Here is a 19,721-nt window from a genome sequence, read left to right as displayed (position 1 = left end):
TGTCTGCCTCTGTCTGCCTCTGTCTCTCTCTATGTCCTCCCTTTAGGTTGGTTTGTTTCTTCTCACCTCCCATCTTTTCTCACTTCATGTAAGTTTCTCTTCTTCGTCAGGTCCAGCAGCCCTCTTCTGATTTCCACTGAGGTTTATACTAGGCAGATGGTCTTTCTGAGCTTAGAACACATTTGTGCTCATTCCGTGCTGTACTTTCAAGATGCCTCATGTTGTCTCTGCCTTTATTATTCCTTGTGGGAAGAAAATGATGGGAAGAAAGAAAGAAGAAAGGAGAGAGAGAAAAAGAAAGAAAGAAAGAAGAAAAGGAAGGAATAGGAAAGAAGAGAAAGAAAGAAAGAAAGAAAGAAAGGAAGAAAGAGAAAGAAAGAAAGAAAGAAAGAAAGAAAGAAAGAAAGAAAGAAAGGAAAGTCTCCATTATCCTCAAAAGGAACTGGAATGAGGAATGGGGAGGGGGCAGTGCTAAGGAACGCGGGTGCAGTCCAGTCCTTAGTCACCAGGGATGCCATTGGTATGGTGTCTACTATGTCCGCACCTCCTGACCACGCAAATGCAGTGCTCAGACACCTGCCCTCAGCTTGCATGGATGAAAGGCACCCTTACCCCTGCCTCTGCTCTGGGTGGCACATCCTTCTCTCAGCCCCATCACCTGCAGCAATTTCCCTATGAAGGAAGCTGCCCTGCCTTGTCTTCACATGTTCTGGCTGGTGTTGGAGAGGCCCCTTAGGGCAGCTGGACTCTCAGTGTCAGGAGGCCAAGTTTTCATAAGGGGTGGATAGTCTCTTCCCACGGTGGAAAGTCTCCTCCAATGTAGCCATCACTATTGTTTTTAAAATGTTGTTTTTCTTCTTTACATGTATGTGTGTTTGTATATATGTGAGCACATATGTTTGCCCATATCTGGTCACATACTGTATGTATGCATATGTGAGTCCATATGTGTGTGGGCACATATGTATATGGTATAAGGGACAAGGGGTATGCTTGCGTACACATGCATGTATGTGCCTACAGATGTCCAAAGTGATGTTAAGAATCTTCTTCAATCTCTTCTACCTTATTCATCGAGGCAGAGTCTCTCAATCAACCCCAGAGCGTGCTGATACGGTCAGTCTTGCTAGCAGCTTGCTCTGGGCATCTCTACCTTTGCTCTCTGAGGCCAGAATGACAGGTGAGTATCTTTCTCGCATGGGAACTTGGGATCTGCGTTTCCATTCTCTTGCTTCTGGAGCAAGATCTTTACTCTGTGAGCTGCCTGTCCCCACCCCTGCCATCACCCTCTTAACCATCTGAATTTTCAGTCATTCTATGATGGCTTCAGGGTTTTCAAAGTCACTTTGTACATGTTTGTATAGGCAAGACCCACTAATTTAACACATATTTTAGAGAGTACCATACATGCTGGTTTGTGGTAATATAAGATTGTCTAGACAGGAGTAGGGATAGAGACAGGTTAAGTCCAGATTGCAAGCCAGGTACAACTTTTATTAGGCCATCAGAATAAAACAGCGGGACACTGAAGCCACCCAGAACATGGTGGATGGATGGCATACATGAAATGTTTCCTATCTTCTCACCTCCGCCCTGCTCCTTTGGTCCTACTGAGAGAAGGCAGGCTATGCATCCACAGCTTTAGGAGGCAGGATGTCAGCCTGGCAAATACACAGGTATCCAAGTCCCAGATTCTCATCCTCAAACTGGCAATTCTGCTGGTGGCAGAAACCCCGGATGTCACCGTGATCACAGGATCTGTTATGGAATTTGCTTGAAGAATGGCAATAATTGCATGAGTTATTTTAGGGGTGGGAATGGAAAGCGCAAATTAAACCATTCTGGGTTTTAGCATCAAAAAGTTCAGAGACTGAAATACCCAGTTTTGTCTAAATGAGGGATGAATACCTCATCATGTGGGTAAGCGCTGGGAATAGAAAAAATAAGCAGACCGATCGTCAGGCACAATCCGATAAGAGAATCCATGTTTTTAAAGATACGGCCGTGTAGTTCTTACAGGCAGCAGTTAGATAAAGGGAAGGATGGAAACAAGACCTGTTCCCAGGGGATTGCCCGTGACAACGTAACAGATGACTCCAAATGACAGCGCAAGAGCAGGAGTGGGAAGAAATTATATTACCAAACTGTTGTTGATGGTCATAACGCGATTTAACCACCAAATAACCAAACCTGAAAGACCAATGTGTTTTCCAAGATGATTTAGAAGGACCCTCTCATGGAGGATGTCAAGAGATGAACGTGATGTCTCCTCTCATTTTGAGAACAGCTTCTTGGCATCAGCCACGGCAGCATGTCGCAACATGTCATCGTGGAGGCATTTTAACAGTGGCCAGAACTGATGTCCACACTCCAGACCACGGCATTGTTTAGGTGCAACTCATATGCATTGCTCTCGCCGATTTGGATCCCAGTTGTAGTAATTAAAAAAAAATCAATATTGTCAGTTTTAAAGATCCAATATGCAGGGCTGGAGAGATGATGGCTCAGTAGATAAAGAGCTTGTGGTCCAAACGTGAGGACCAGTGTTCAGATCTTCACGACCTACATAAAAGAAGAGCAGGTGTGGAGACCTACTTGTAATCCCAGTACTTGGGAGGTGGAGACAGGGGACCATGCTGTCTAACCGGACTAGCCAAACCAGAGGACCTGGGTATAGCCAGAGATCCCACCTAGGTAAAGACTGTAGAGAGTGACTTAGGAAGGTCCCCCTCCCGCGATGTCAACCTGTGGCTTTCACAAACATGTATGTACACATGTACACACACTGTGCACGTGTTCACTCACATGTAGAAACACACTGACATACGTCCATGAACACCACACATGCAGACACATACAAAAGTCCAATATTCTTAAAGAATTTGAGAGAGCTTACCACCTCCCATGAGTAGTGTTTCTATCACTTTGAATCAGGCCACAAAGTGAAGAACAGTTATCAGGTTAAAAATAGATCCATCTTCGATTTTTACATTTTCAGCTATTACAAAACTGAATGATGCCTTCTGGCTGCCGCCTTTTCTTTTGGAGATGGTTATAGAACCTTGTTGCATTCATGAATAGGATAAACTTTTGTACTCTGAATGTCCCCCAAGCCCTCTGGAAGATGGCTTCACCTTACTTAGAAGTCTTGCTTTGATCCATCATTAACATTTGTCGCCAGCAGCCTTGAAGACTATTAAAATGTTATTCTTAATATATTCTTCAGCTGTAATTAATCATTCTTGGCTATCAAATTTGATCACTTTAAAAGTCCATCCTCCTAGCACACTGCTATGGAAAGACCAATTGTTTAGCTCCAAGGTTTTCACTCTTGACATGACTAACACCTGGAATTAGGCAGTTCTTTGCTTTAGAGTCATTTGTGTGTCATGGGATACAGTGTGGTATCCCAGGTTGCCACCCAGTAGATGCCAGCATCATCATCCACCCCAGGAGAGACAACAGAAATACCAACAAATGTTGCCAACTGTATACCAGGAGGGCACACTCTTCCTTGGTCAAGACTCCTAGTGTAACTCGGAAGCTTCTGGAATATACAGGATCACACACACACTCTACCCACCCTGCGTGTGAGCTCATGCTACAAAAGGAGCACAGCCGGCTTCTCCGTACTGTTTACCTGGAGCTGCCATTTTGACCATTTGAGTTTCTATTCTTGTCGTGAGCACACATAATATAAAAATTCAAATACATGCACACATATGCAAATACATTTTTGGTGGTTTCTTGTTGAGACTAACTTCCCTCTTGTATGTCTAACCCTGGCTAGACATATGCTCACTCTGTAGCCTGGGTTGCCCTCAAACTTGTAGCAGTCTACTGTGGGATAACAGGAATGAATCACCTCATCTGGCTTTATTTTCCTTGAGTAAACTGAGATGGATAAATAATATGTCTCCTTTACTCCACCCTCTTCAAGGTATATTTCTCCAATATAAGATGATTCTCTTATGCAATGCTATAGTTTGGGTGTAACATGACCCCCACAGGCGGCACTGCTTAGGGAGGTCATGTGACCTTTGGGAAGTGTAGCTGGAGGAAGTGGGCTTCTTGGGAGGGCAGGCTCTAAGGTTCTTTTCCTGGACATATTCCCAGTCCACTTACTGTTTCTGGTTCTTCTTAGATAAAGCAGTGAGCTATCCCAAACCAATGTTCTTGTTTGGAGCAGCTAGCGGTCCCATGAAGGATTGCCATACTTTCAGAGATCAAGGAAAGCTAACTGGTAACCACAATCACTGTAATTATCACATCAGGGACTTGCACACCAATACATAATCCATTCCCACCTCCCATGGCTGCTGGGATGTCTTTAGAGTTCACGTGTTCTCCCAGTACTGGTCCAACATCCTAACGATGACCTGACCTAGCCCTGAGGAGTTCCTGGACCTTCCTTTGTCTTCACAACCTCAATGTTTCTGAAGAGTTTATGAGAGTTATTTTGTAAAAATTGTCTTTTCTCTGACAATTTCTGAGCGCATTTGCTCTGTCTTTGCATTTTGAATAGGAATTCTGCAGAAGGGGTGTGCCTCAGTCTCGGCCCATCGAACCAGGGGACACACAAGATCACTTTGTCTCGTCACTGGTAAGGCTAACTAATTACCTGCTGTGGTGGTGCACGCCAGAAACTCTATTGCAAACAGAGCTTTCTGACAGTGATAAATAATTGGAGGGAAGTAGTCAGAGTCAACGCCAGAGTCGTAGTTTTCATCAGAATCCCACCCCCGAGTTTTAGGATCTGTTGGAGTCTGAACAAGGGATTAGTGTGATGGTTGTAAAATGGCCCGCATTTCCTCTGACTATGAGGGAAAGTCTTCTTTTCTTCACATTTACCCACTTATTCATGTCTCTGAGTACAGGCTTACACACTCTCCTTTTAATCAATGAGTTTTAATTTATCACTATCATCATTTATTGTGTGGCTCATATTGTCCTGGGTTTGGCCAATGGGAGTCCCTCCAAGCTGGCTCTGGGTTGTGTTGACACGTTTCTGTCATTCTCTAAACACTTCTTGACTTTCTGGCAGGAAAATATGCTCCAGGCTCATCTTCCCTACGCCTTCCCCAGATGCAGCCTGTGGTCCAAAGGGTCCTGGTTTCTGCTAGCGAGAAAGAGCAATTGAAAACCCCTCTCTGTATGCTGTGTGTGGTTGGTGACAATTTTAACTGGAGCAAATTTTGGTTAGGTCCCTATTATAAGCCACCAGAAAGTTTAAGAAACTGGTTCTCTCTTGTAGTTGCTTGAAATGACTGATGGGAATGCATTCATCTTGGTAATGCCATAGCAAGCCATACCTTCTGCAACAGCATTGTGTGCCTTATACCTCACCACTGTCCACCTGTAAATGACATAACCTAGGACCTGTGGCTTTGGAGTGGTGCTGGGAGAGTCGTCAATCTAGAGCCAGGAACCTTTGGAGATGCAGGAAGAGGGAACCTGGTGATGGTCTCAAACTTGACAAAAAGCGAAGCATCTTCAGCCTGCTGCCTGGGTTGGAAGCCCTTGAGCTTGGTGCGATGCTCAATTCTTAGAGCCCTCTGAATGTGAAGGGATGGGTCTAGCGGAAGCCTGCCCCTCACTAATTGCATTCGATTGCATGAGATATTGCAGGGTCTGCTATGAGCTCTTGGCTTCAGAGCCCAGGCTGGTGAGTTCCAGGATTAGCTGGCAGCTGGAGAAAGAAAGAAAAGAAAGGAAAAACCTCACCACCAACCATCCGAAGAGTCAGCACCACAGTGCCTCCCGAGCACACTCTTGGCGAGTGGGCTGAGGCACCCACGCGGTGGAAGCACAGTCTAGTTAAAGTGTTGGCAGACTCTGGGAGACGTCTTCTCCTGTTGTCTGGTTTTGATTGCAGTGGTTTGGGAAGCTGGCACATAGTTTGGTTTTGTTCTGAATACATTGGCCCAGAGCCTAAGCTCTTCTTTCTTTTGAGCCATTTGAACTTGGACCAACAGGCTTGTTCATTGAGATAATGTATGAACCCAGAACCTCAATCAAAAATATTAAGCATACAAAGCTGGCTTTTGATCTGATTATTAAAGTCACTCTTACAAATGACCAAAGTAACAACTAAATGTCTATTAAGAAGACTCCAGTAGCAGCAGCTGCTTATACTTTGCAGGCCACGCCATGTTGCTATTTCAAGTGGGAGCAACAGGGTTCCTGGCAGTGTGATCATGGGCCCTTTTCACTAAGCCGGGAGAGGTGTGGTGCTACCCTACTTTATAAACATATGCAGAAACTCTCCTCTGACTCCCTGGGAGAAATGCCTGTCTCACTAGGCATCCAGTGAATCACTGGCTCTTCCTATGAGGAAGTTCCTTGACTCTTACATCCAATGAAAGACACAAATGTGATGGTTTGAAAGAAACCATTTTGACCCCCAAGTGGAGTTGCACTGTTAGGAGGTGTGGCCCTGTGGAAGTAGGCATGGTTTTGTTGGAAGAAGTGTGTCATTGTGGGAGTGGGCTTTGAGGTTTCTTTTGCTCAAGCTTCATTCAGTGTGACAGTCAGACTACTTCCTGTTGCTTGCATATCAACATGTAGCAGCTCCTTCTCCAGAACCAGGTCTGCCTGCACACTGCCATGCTCTCTGCCATGATGAGACTGGACTAAACCTCTAAAACTGTAGACTACCACCTCATTGAAATGTTTTCCTTTATAAGAGTTGCCGTGGTCTTCACAACAATAGAAACCCTAACTAAAATACTGAATTATGCCCAAATGAACATCTCTTCTCATACCTAGAGAATGTTTTAAATACCAATGAAGGTGTGAAATGCCCATGATGAAATTGACCACTGATCGGTGTTAGCCTAATACTGTACACATTCATTGTGAGAAGTGAATGTTGAGGCCATCATGTGCAAAAATATAAAAAGAAGTGTATAGAGCCATGACTGATGTTCTCATTGTTTTGTGGACAAGAAAGCTTCTCAGGGTCCGGCCAACAAATCAGATGTACACTTGCTGGGTTTATAAACGTTAGGGAAAAGAGAATAAAAGGCTGAATATTCTGAAAATGAGAAATAACTGTTAAGCTGGTAAATTCTCAGACTTGACATCATGGGTTCCATGTGTAAGGAGAAAATTGGGGGGGGGGGGGGGGGTCAGAAACTGTCAATGGTTTGATTCAATGAGAGTTTGCTTCTCTTTCTGTCTCAGTCTGATTCAATTGACTGGTCCTTCAGAAAAGTTCTGAATGTGAGACTCAGGGCCTGAGAAACCTTGACCTTGTGTGTTCTTCCTATTACAGTTGGGTAGTATCAACTATTGGTCAATGAGAAGACAGAGGTGGGGGGGAATGAGTGTGTGGAGGACAGGGAGGAAGAGTGGACAAGGCATGCGGTTACGTTGCTTCTGTGTGGAGGTGACACACTTCACCTCTGCTTGCATTCTAGTGTGAACACTAGAACATCCCCTTACATTCCAGTGGGCAGAAGCTCTCTGGTTGTTTAATGTACCAAGGATGGTCGGAGCGTGTAGATGTCACATGCACAGAAGCAGTCACTACCATGTGGCCAACAAGAATGAAGTGAGTCTTTGTTGCTGCTCATGTTGTGGGTCAAGGACTTTGCTGTAATTTAACCTCAGGACCATAAGAAGTGTTGATAAACTGTGCCTGCAAAGTGGGCATAGTGTGGTTGTGAGCGTCTCCGAATCTCACTGAGCGTCTATGGAAAACAGTTTACTGAAGACTTACATTAGATGCCCTTCCATTGCGATGTGGGACAAGTGGGGCTTTCTGCTAGCAGCCCTGCTCCTTAACACTGTGGAAGAAATCCTGAGTAGGGAAGAAAGAAGAAACCTTGCCAGGAACTACAGAAGAGGGGTACGGCCAGCAAAGGGTTGTGTCTGGAACCGACAGTGTTTGAAGATGATGCCGTTGGGTTTCCAGGAAACCCAGAGGTGTTTCTTGAGCAGCACACAGGAGTATTAATCATAAAAGAAACAGATTGATAAACCGTATCTGTTTATGTTAAAAATTGTGTTTCTCGGGTGGGATGCTGGTGGTGCACGCCTTTAATCCCAGCACTTGGGAAGCAGAGGCAGGCGGATCTTTGTGAGTTCGAGAACAGCCTGGTCTACAAGAGCTAGTTCCAGGACAGGCATCAAAGCTACACAGAGAAACCATCTCTCAAAAAAAAAAAAAACCAACAAAATAAAAATAAAATTTCGTTTCTTTGTATAACAAGAACTCCACATGAAACACTCCTACATAATTTCTCATGTTAATAAGACAAGACTGCCAATCAACTACAAAGAAGGGGGCAGAAGATTTGAAGAAGGTGCCATGCATATGTGATGATTCCTATGGCCATCAGAAGCAAGGAGCTTGCTCAACTGCATTGGCCATTGGGGAGGCAGAAGAAGCAGTGTGGTGATGATGGAGGTGGGGGGGTGTCAATGGAAGAGGTGGAAGCTGCAGAGGGCAGTGCTCTACAGCCACTTAGGCAGCTGTTGGGCAAGCATATAAAAGCCTGAAAATACAGCCTGTTATCAGCAGTTAACTTGTAGGTCCCTGTCTACACATGCATTGCAACAGACACATATAGACTTTATAAAGACTAGAACAAAGCTTTCTTAGCAGTGTTATCTATAATACAAAAAAGTATGGGCACCAGTAGCTAACTGGAGTGTGGAACGGCCTTCAAAAAGAAGGGCTACAACTGCCCCAAACCACACAGGTGAGTCACAAGACCTCCATGGGGAGTTAAAGGAAGCCCCACACCACAAAGACAGGTTGAATGATTCTACTTGTCTAGCTTTAGAAATGACATTTTCTGTTCCCTGTGCTCATGGTTGACGGAGGTGGTTTTGCTGGCCAGGTAGCAAGGCCACCAACCACGCCACTGTTTTATGATGTGGCTGTTGACTGCCTGGGAAGATCCACTTTGAGAAAGTCACACCACAGCCTGTGCTTGTGATCTTGTGATCTGTGTGGATGTCATCGTGCAACTGTTGTGTTAATGTGAATTCTGGAAATGTGACCAAGCATGTGAAGAATTTCACGAAGAGAAAGCTATGTGTGTCCATTCGTTCTTCATGCTTCTAATGGTGTCAGCAGTGGCAACTCAACTGCATGGAGGCAAATGTCCACATTGGTTATCTTCATCAGACATTCTATGCTTTCTTTTTAATTTGTTTTATTGTTTTTGATTGTTTGAGAATTTCAAACACACGTTTTGATCAAATCTACTCCCAATCCCTCCCCTCTCCTTCTCTCCTATTGTTCCCACATCTCTCTCCCTCCTAATGTCATGTGATCTTTTCATAAACCTACCAAGTTCACTTAGTGTTAGCAGTATGTGTGGGGGCTGTTTTGGTGATATATTCTTCCACTCCACCGGGAGCTAACCATGTCTGCTAGACTAGCTGTCCAGTAAGCCCCAGAATCCTTCTGGACATTGCACTTGGGGTTGTTCCTGCTGGGTCAGAAACTAAGGCACCAGGTGATTCCACACAAGTGCACTAGCAAAGGGTCTGTATCCTCTAAAGATCTGATGTCATGATAAAATCACTTGTATTGTACTTTTGATACTTTTCCTCTTGGGAGTTCTACTAGAGGGTTATAGACAGGAATACCCTAAAAAAGGAGATCTGGTCTACCATAATTTGGGAAACAAAAGAATCACCTTAATTCACAAATGTGTTACTCAGTACATAAATGCTCATAGAAATTCTTTAAAATCTACAACACACACCCCACTGGTCTGCTCCCTCACCTTGGGGCAACCCATTCCAGTCTCTCATTAGAGTGTTTGCTTTGCTGCACTAAGTAAACTTCTACCTGGACTGTCTTCCTCTCTTGATTGAATTCTTTCCTGAAACAAGACAAGAACCCAGACACTCTCATCTTGAGGAAATTGTCACCCCCCTGGTGTTCTGCAGGGCTTCAGCTGCCACAGGCTGACCAAAACTTTGCTAATTCTGGACATTTGTTAAACAATACTTGGAAACCTTATTCCCACCCCTACCAGCAAAGAACCAAGAAAGCAACAGGAGGAGGAGGAGGCTCACAGATTAACTCATTCTGGGGAGACAAGCCTTCTAAAGTGCTAAAGCTTTGCCAGTTTGCATGTGTCTAAGGGCTGGGAGAACATGCCCAGATTTCCTGGACTCTTACGATCTTCAGCCCTTTACCAAAGCTCACAATAAACAGCCAGCCCATTCTATCTCACTCACAGCCTGCAATATGACACCTGCTCCTTAGGACCAGAGAATGTCTGCTTATCTTGAACACCTCTCTCTCTTCTATTCATATTGTCTTTTTAAAAGCAGTTGTTCGATATATGCAAAGAAACTGTACCAAACACACTTATAACCACTAATGCTTGATCATATAGAAACCCTAACTCCTATTGTTAGAAACACGGTGCTACCCAGACTTCTCCCTATGCGCTCTCCCTGTCCCAAGAACCCTTGCCTTGCTGCAGAAGATCCTCTCTCTAAATGGAAAGAAAATGGAATTTTAAAGTATGATTTTATTAGAAGTGTATGCATGCCCAACAGTATATTATTTAGCGCTGCTTGTTCTCGGGTAGGCACAAATGGCATCACTCTGTGCAGCCTTCTGGGGCCAGATTTTTGACTCCCCATTCCATTTCCAGATCTGCCTCTGGTATAACTAGCTGCAGTCCAGTCTTTTATTTCTCTAGAATATTCCATGCACAGTGTGGATATGCATCCATTTATATGCTCCCATTTCTGGCCACAGACGTCTGAGAGCTAATTTTCAGGATTTCCGTTATGAGCAGGGCTGCTCTGGACATTCATTCAGAAGTCTCTGGGGTACCCATGTCAGAGTCCCCTGGCCCTTGTGCAGGGAAGTAATTGCTGTACTCTCTGTTCTTCTTATTTTCTTATGGCCCCTCTGGCCTTCCTACCTTCCTTCCCTCTCTTTCCTTTCTTTGGTCCCCTGCCCCCCCCCCAGGCCTCCTGAGAAGCCATGCCTCTCCTCTCCATGTTCTTTGTCTAAGGTTGTTCTCTGTGGTTCTCATCAGGGTCTGACTTCCAGTGAGTGTTCCAGCTGACACAATTTTGTCTGCTCTGTCTACCAAGGCTTTCTCAAACTCCCTCTGGGCTCCAACAGACCAGGGATGTGAAATAACTCTTTAACCTTGTCATGTAGCCATAAGCAAAACTTGTAGAGAAAGGGTTAACTCTGAATAGGGGAGTTAGAACATGCTGGCGTGTCCTGTATGATGGAAAGCCAGATGACAATTCTGTGGGTGCAAGATTCCTGGATGAAAGTCATGCAAGTCGACTCTCTTGGTGCAGATTTTTTTGGTTTTGCTGATGATATGTAAATATAACAATATCGAAAAGAACACGATGATGATGATGATGATAATGATGATGATGATGATGATGATTATTATTATAGCAGCAATAAGCAAGGGTGCAGCCTTTTCTACTGACATTTTAGCATATGAACCCCTTAACCTAACAGCGGCTCTATAAGGCCTGCACTCCCATATTCTCCCAGGTGTAGAAGGAGTTGCGGGCAGGCCTACTTTTCATCCCGCCCGGCTCCTGCATGGCTAGCTTTACACCCCAGAATTATTACACGGAAACTGTATTCATTTAAACACTGCCTGGCCCATTAGTTTCAGCCTCTTATTGGCTAATTTTCACATCTTGCTTTAACCCATATTTAGTAATCTGTATAGCACCACGAGGTGGTGGATTACCAGGAAAGATCTTAACCTGCGTCTGTCTCAGAGAAGAGAGGCATGGCCTTCTTCCTCCCAGAATTCTGTTCTGTCTTCCCCACCTACCTATGTTCTGACCTATCAGGCCAAGCAGTTTTCTTTATTAATTAGCCAATGAGAGTAACACATAGACAGATGACTCTCCTCCAACACCCAGGTGCTAGGCTATTGAAAGGTTAGTAATCTGTTCGAGGTAACCCAGGCTCTCTGGGAAGAGCCAGGGTCCACCCCTCTTTCTCTGCCATTTGTATCTCTTCTCACCACCTCACTCTGCTCAGTCATTACTGATCAGTCATGTGTGACCATCATCATTTCTTGCATCTGCAAGGACTGGAAGAACCTGAGATACAGACCATGCTTACAAGATCTGCAGAGTGTGTGAGCTGGAGTATCGGGTCGTCTGGCGCTGGAGAAGTTCTGCAGAGCACAGCATGTGTCAGACAGAGGAGAAGTGACAGCTCCGTTTGATCCATGAGTCTTGGGGCAGTGAGAAGGGTGAGGAGTGGCCCATATCACTCCTCCTGGTCCTACATTCTCAGTAGAACCAACACACAGGCCCAAGGGTGCCTCCCAGTTCCAAGACCCTGATTGGGAGAGAGCTTTGAGAACTCCAGTTATCTTGCCTTTGAGTTGAGCTCCCAAGTCCCAAGTACATGAAGATGTAATCTCTTCTACCATATTAGGCTGGAGACACAGGCAGTGTTCCTCTACCTTAGACATGTTCGCAGGGTGAATTTCTTTCTAAATGACACCCATGAATGTCAGGAAACAACAGAAAGAACAAGGCAGGATAAAGGAGAGAAGAGAAGAGAGAAGGGGAGAGGAGAGGAGGGAAAGGGAGAGGAGAAAAGGGAAGGGGAGAAGAGAGAAGGGACGGGAAGAAGAGGGGAGGGAAGGGAAGGAGAGAGAAGGTGAAAAGGTTCCAAGCAGCAGCCTGTGTTTACGGTCTTCCAGGGCTATGACAAGATGCCTAGCCGAAACAAGGGAGAGGAGGAAGGATTTACTTTAGTTCATAATTTCAGAGGGTTCAGTCATGGTTGGAGGATTCTTGATAAAAAAAATCTGTAGTGAGGCTGGACATGCTGGTAGGGGGAGTGTTAGAGCCAAGATGCTCACTTCCTGGTGGACAGGAAGCAGAGAGAAAGGACAAAATGAACCCAGGATAAAATAAAGTTCCTAACAATACCTCTTTTCTCTTGCTTGTCCCTACTTTCCAAAATTTCTACCACTTCCCAAGTAAATGCCATCAGTTGAACACAAATAATCCATATACTAACCCTTAGGGAGAGAACACTTTATACCCAGTCATAATTAGGTGGTGATGTTTTGTTTGTGCTATAACGAATGAAGCTTGCCTGAGGATCAGAGCGTGGAGCCAGCCACCACTTAGCCGTAGAGGTCAGGCAGTGGTGGCTCACACCTTTAATCCCAGCTCTCGGGAGTCACAGGCTTTAATCCCAACACCAGGGAGGTGGAGACAGGAAGGGATACGCTGGGCAGAGAGGGATATAAGGCGGGAGGAGACAGGAACTCTAGGCATTCGGTCTGAGGATTTGTAGAGACAGGACACCCCATTCAATCCGAGCATTTCGTAACAGCAAGAACTAGCGGCCGGCTGCTCTGCTTCTCTGATCTTTCAGTTTTCTCCCCCTAATATCTGACTCTGGGTTTTTATTATTAAGAGCAATTACAAATCACGCTACATAAAATTATTCAAGGATAACATTAAAATGTTAGAGAGCTGCAGACAGGGCTGCATCTCAGAAAGTCCAGGAGGGTCCCATCACCACCGAGCCTGGACCTGGAGGGAATCCAACATCTCAGCCCAGGTCATCCGTGTTTTCTACTCTTTCTGTGTGCAGCTGTGATCCTTCACCCTGGCTCTCGGTCTCTGCTGTGCGAGGCATAGAGTTTCTGTACAATTTGAAAAGGAGGAAAGCATAAAAGTAAAAATAAAAACGAAGAAGCTAGCATGGCTGTGCTCTTTGGTTGGGCACATGGGGAATGATGGCATTCAGTAGAGGTCCCTGGTTGCATGTTGAAGAGCAGCTTAGGTGTGTGCAGGGAACTTTATTTTTGGCTCCTGATTCGCGGTGAGGAGGGAGGTTGATGGAGGCACAATCACACTGTCCCTTTTTTGCAGCTCCCTGTAAAGGTATCCTCAGACATCGTTCTCGCCATGAGTCTGCCGGGGTCCAGTATCTGTGTTATGGTGGTGATGGTTTTTAGCTTATTTCATTCCCTACCCCCTAATTTCCACTGGCTTCAGGTTGATATTAATCTCTTCCAATATTTTGAACTTCTGATTATTCATTTCCAATTGCCCATTAGCACAGCAGAGGGGACCCTGTTTTAGTAACAGCAGGCTGTTGCTGAGATGAGGCCCAGGCTGCCTGTCCAGACTGTGCCCAAATGATCTTCCTGTGCCATCTCCCAGGGAGTTCCCATCACATAACATTTTCGTGCCCACTAAGCTTTTAGCAACTGGATGTCTCTGGCCTCCTGATTTCTAATGCAGCCAGCTCAAGCCATCATAATCCTTGGGAATCATCTGTGATGTATTTCTTGGAACCCATCGTTCCATTGCATTCTGAACTTCCTGCTCGGGACGCGATGGCAAAAGCCATTAAACACTAGCAGTAAGGGTATTTTCACTGTAATAAAGTGTTAATTACTTCCACATGCTAATCGGGTTGGGGGAGAATGCTTTTGCTATTGTTACTCAGCCTAAAATAATTTCCACGTGGTAATTTTCCAGGATATCAGAAACTGAATAATTACGCACTAATTAAGAAAGTAGGGCCTGCTCCTGGAGTTAAGACTGCATTAATTTTAATGTTTTTGCAGTCCTTTAATTGGGGAAAGGGCTGTAAATTGGGAGCCGGTGCCCTGTTCCTCCTTCTGCAGGCCTGCCTCTGCAATCTGCCTCCGATATGCAGCACCCCAAGGTCAATGCAAGTAGGCGAAATCCCTCTGCTCTTCATCGGGAATGGATCGGTGGTGAAGCGTGCATCGATCACTCTGACAAGCATTTAACTCTCCGGGAGCACGTGTTCTCACTTCTTAAATTATTAATTGCATTAAATACATTTTCATATTGGGGATGGATTGTTGCAAACTGTTTCCTGATAGGGAGGTGCTGGGCCCCCAATAGGGGCACCTCACCTTCTGCTGCTACAGGGCACCTGGTGGTAGGCTGGCAAAGCTGGCAAAGGAGTATGTCTGTGGGCTAGAGTTGGCTGAAGGAAGCCACCACGGTGAGAGAAGTGATTTTTCCTAACGCTGGGCTATGCGCTTGCCTATCTTGTCTGTTGTCCCTCTTCTGACTGGCCTTATGACCTTCATGGAGGTCTTCAGGTAAGGGGGAGCGTGTTTTTCTCAGTGGACTTGCCCCGGAGACAACAGCTGCTCGCCTTCGGTTAGAAGGCAGTAAGGGACAATCGGAAAGAGCATAAGGGGGACCCTATTTGTGAATAGAGGTAGGATTTAGGGCCTTACCCTGACTCTTTCAGGAGCTGTGGAGAGCTATCATTTGTTTTGTGAAAGTCTCACTGAGATAACATGGCAGCAAGGGAAAAGCACACAGCAAGGGAAAAGCACACAGCATTGGTTGGGTGGCACAAGTCCTGCTGTCATCCTGTCATTGTGAAAGCAAGCTGTGACCGTCAGGACGACACACACATCCTGGACAGTATCACCATCGCACCGCACTGCACCGCTGTCAGGGCTGGGCGCAGGGAGGGGTAGCTAGAGATTAGCGGAGAGCTCAGGCCTGGGAGGTAATCTCAGGAGGCAACTTGGATGAGGGGCTGAATTCACCTTCTTCCTTAGACAAGCAGAGGAGGGTGGCTCCAGACTCCTACACCTGTCTGAGTCCCATCACCTGCTTTTCGATGCTTTATAGGTCTGAAAACGTCTTTGCTTTGGCAGCAACGGGGCACGTGCTCTGTGAATGAGGAGGCTATTCTCCACCGAGCACCAGGCCACTCATGTTCTTTTTGCCTTTGTGCATGCGTGCATGCGTGTTTGTGCGTGCGTGCGTGTGTGTGTGTGTGTGTGTGTGTGTGTGTGTGTAGTGGCCGTGGTGAGGTGTGGATGCACATGCTCACGTGTATTCCTATAGCAGTCAGAGGCCAATGTTAGTATCACTCTGATCTACTATCTTAACTTTTGGCACATGGTCTCTCACTGAACCTGAGGCACTGATTTGCTAGACGGACCCTGGGATCCTCATGTGTCCATCTCCTCAAGCTGGAATTATACGGTGTCTGTCATTATGACTGGGGTGGGTGGTGGAGATCCAAACTCAGGTTCTCCTGCTCGTACATTAAATACTCTACTCACGGAGACATCTCCCCAGGTCCCAAATCACGGACATTCTCCCTGGCCATTCTTTTTGAATTGATTTGTTTTAAGATTTATTTTTATTTTTATGCGTATGTGGGTGATTGATCTGAGTCCACAGGACTACAAACAAATCTGTATTGGATGCTCTGGGGCTGGAGTTGCAGGTGGTTGTTAGCTGCCCGGTATGGGGACTGAGAACCAAGCTCTGGTCCTCTGCAAGAGCAGCAAGTTCTCTTACCTGCTGAGCTGTCTCTCCAACACCGTGAGCATTCATTTTAGTGTGGAGCATTTTGACTGAGGCCATAGGGTCATTTAATTAACCCATAGAGTCTTCCTCCTCCAGCTCCTCTTCCTCAGCAGCAGCATCTTCTCCTCCCTATTCTTCTCCCCCTTCTTTCGGTTTCCCCATTTCCACTCTCATTCCTTTACTGGATACCAGAATACACACTTCTCATATAAATCAATTTTTTATTTTATTTTTACAATACTGGTAATGGAAACTAGAGCATCCCCAAATGCTAATCAAGTTTGCTGTTAAGTTACATGTCTACCCATCTCGAATAAATAACCTAATAATGCATTGCTAGGGTCTAGACAAACAAGAGGAAGACAACTTGCTGACCAATTCAGTGAACAGCAAGAAATAATAAAGGCGGAAGTAGCACTCAATGAGAGTGGCTAACACAACACAGAGAAACAATTAAAGATACTTCTTGGCATAGATCAACAATATTGATGAAGCCCCAGGCTCAGTTAACCAAGGAAACAGGGAGACGACCCAAGCTAAAATTGAAGCTGAAAAGTGAGTCATTTACCCTGACTTCTTATGGATATGATGCGACCGGTCAGAGTCAGCACCGGCCCTTTTAGCCCATCTCATGCCACAACAGATGCCACTTATTCTGTGAACATCTACGACATGGCGTCTTTGCCCGTGTCAGTTCCTGGCCAGTCACCTATGATGCCTGATGCTGGTGTCTATAACCTGCCTTTTAGCGAGTAGATCTTTTGGAAGATCACGTGGCACAATGACTACCTGCATTGTTTTAAGTGTCTGGCAGAATGCCCTGTGAATAGCGTGTGATAAATGGTCGGTTACGTTGAGTGACTGAATGAACAAATGAATATAGCCATAAAAAATATAAATGAAGACAAAGAAAGGGGCACACCTTTCCAGACTCTTAGTAAAGAAATTCATTCATTATCCAGGGCTCTTTTGGTTTTAGGGTCAATGGAAAGAAAATTAAAAGTAAATGTATTCAAGAGAAAATGTGGTCTGGGGCTTGAGAGTCCTTGATCTGATTTGACAACTGACTTGATAATTCTATCAATGGTTTAAGTGCAGAGAGAGGACTGAGCAGATGGCTCCATTGGTAAAGTACTTGTGCCATGTCAGTATGAGGACCAGAATTTAGTCTCCAGGAAAAAGCTGGGCATGGTAGTCCACACTTAAAGTCCTAGAGCTGGGGAGGCAGGCACGGGTAGATCTCTGAGCCTCACTGGCCTGCCATCCTAGCTGCTTGGTGAGTTCAGGTCCCAATGAGAGTCTCAATAGAGCAAGGCTGGAGAGATGGCTCAGAGGTACGAACAATGGCATTTTTCCAGAGGACCCTGGTTTAATTCCTGGCACCCACAAGGTGGCTCACAACCCTCTGTAATTCCAATCCCAGGGGATCTGCTGCCCTCTTCTGGCCACTGTGAACCCTATATACACCTACTGCTCAGACTAAGCACCCACACGCATGAAATAAAAATAAAGGAAAAAACAAGCAAGATAGATAGTTCCTGAAAAATGACACGAGGTTGACCTCTGGCTTCCACATACTCATCCACATGTGCACATATACTATCTCCCAGAATGCACATACTTACCCTGACACACATGCATTTATATTTACACACACACACACACACACACACACACACACACACACACACGGGGTGATAATAAAAGAGCATCACAGACTCAGACAGCGAAGAGCCAGGAGATGATTAAGGATTCCATATTTTTCTGGTGTGAGAGTTTGTTCTGAGGGATGAGATTGACCCTTCCTCCCCAGTGATGTGACTAAGTCTAGGTCTCTCTGTCACCCCCCTCTCAGTTCCCCTCCTTCCTCCTTCCCTTCTTTCATTCCTTTCTTGTGTATGATGTATGCCACATATTCGAGCACACACTAGAAGTCAACCTTGGGTGTCATTCCTATGGAGCTGCCTACCTCATTTTGGAAACAGGGGCTCTGGAACCTAAGACACACTGATTAGGCTGGGTTGACTGGTCCACAAACTCCAGGGGTTATCTTGTCCCCACTTAACCAGCACTGGGATTACAGGCAGGCAGGCATCACCACATCAGGCTCATGGGTTTGGATGTTAAACTCAGGTCCTAACGCTTGTTCGACTGACATCTTGCCCACTGAGCCATCTCCCAAGCCCTCAATCTTCCTTCAAACCAGACATCTGACCCTATATAAGATCAAGGTCACTTTTAGGTTTAGAATCCCAAGTGTCTTATTAGTAATAGCTTGCCACCGCCCAATCTCACACCTTCCAACCTCTCTGAATGATTTCAAGAGTGGATATGTGCACAGACACATGAGGTAGTGTGTGAGCATGTGCTTTGCCTGAGAAACAGATGGGATCACAGGATCCCTGGAAAATATGGGCTGCACCTTCCTTGAGAGAAAATGGTAGCTGCTGTGGATCTGGGGAAGGTTGCAGGCACCATCTCTGGTCCAGAAATGGTCAGTGACTTTGATTCACTGGGCAAATCAGTCACCCTGGCCAAGAGCCAGGCCAGGTCCTCAGGCCGCAGTGAACCTGAAGATGCCAGCAGGGCACGGCACGGAGGCAGCCTTGGCCCCATGCCCATCCTGGTTAGTGAGAACCAGCTGGGAGCACCTGAGGCCCCCTTGGCAGGCTTGTGGATGCCTTTTTAAGAAAAGGCAGGCTGCCAAACACAATGAAATATGCAATTGTCCATCTGTTGCTCAAATTAAATTTTTTCCCTCCCAATGCCAAGAACTTTCCTAACTACTGTCCAGCGGTCTATCCTTACAGTTCAGGAGGGAGGGGAATTAAGTAGGTTATTATGTGAGGGAGGAAAAGTATCGGGGGACAAGAACGTCTCTTGTCGTGAAGGAGAAAGAGGTAAGACTCCAGGTGAGTGCCAAGAAAAATATCTTAAAAAAAAACAATTTGAACCTAAAAAAAAAACCCTGTATTTTGATGGAAATGGATGGAGTTTTATGAGGTCATTGCCCTCCTTTGTTGCAGATAAGTTCACCCTGTCTTTGTGGGCCCTCAAAGGCCCTGGCAGTAGCTTATTCTGTGTGATTCCCTCTTACTAACAAAGACTATGCTGAACATACTCATGCATAACATTTTTTTGTTTGTATATAAGAATTTTATCTTTTCCATTTTAAAAATAAGATTAATTCAGCATATCATACTCTTGACACTTTGAGATTCCAATCTTACCTTGTATCTTTCTTTTCTGCAGTCTCTCTCTCTCTCTCTCTCTCTCTCTCTCTCTCTCTCTCTCTCTGGTGTGTGTGTGTGTGAAGGTACATGCGTGCACATGTGCTCATGCAGATCACATACACGTATGCCTGAGGAAACAAGAGTATCCATCCACTTTGA

This window comes from Arvicola amphibius, chromosome 1 (assembly GCF_903992535.2).
Source record: "Arvicola amphibius chromosome 1, mArvAmp1.2, whole genome shotgun sequence".
Taxonomy (NCBI): Eukaryota; Metazoa; Chordata; class Mammalia; order Rodentia; family Cricetidae; genus Arvicola; species Arvicola amphibius.
Note: the sequence above shows the minus strand (reverse complement) of the source record.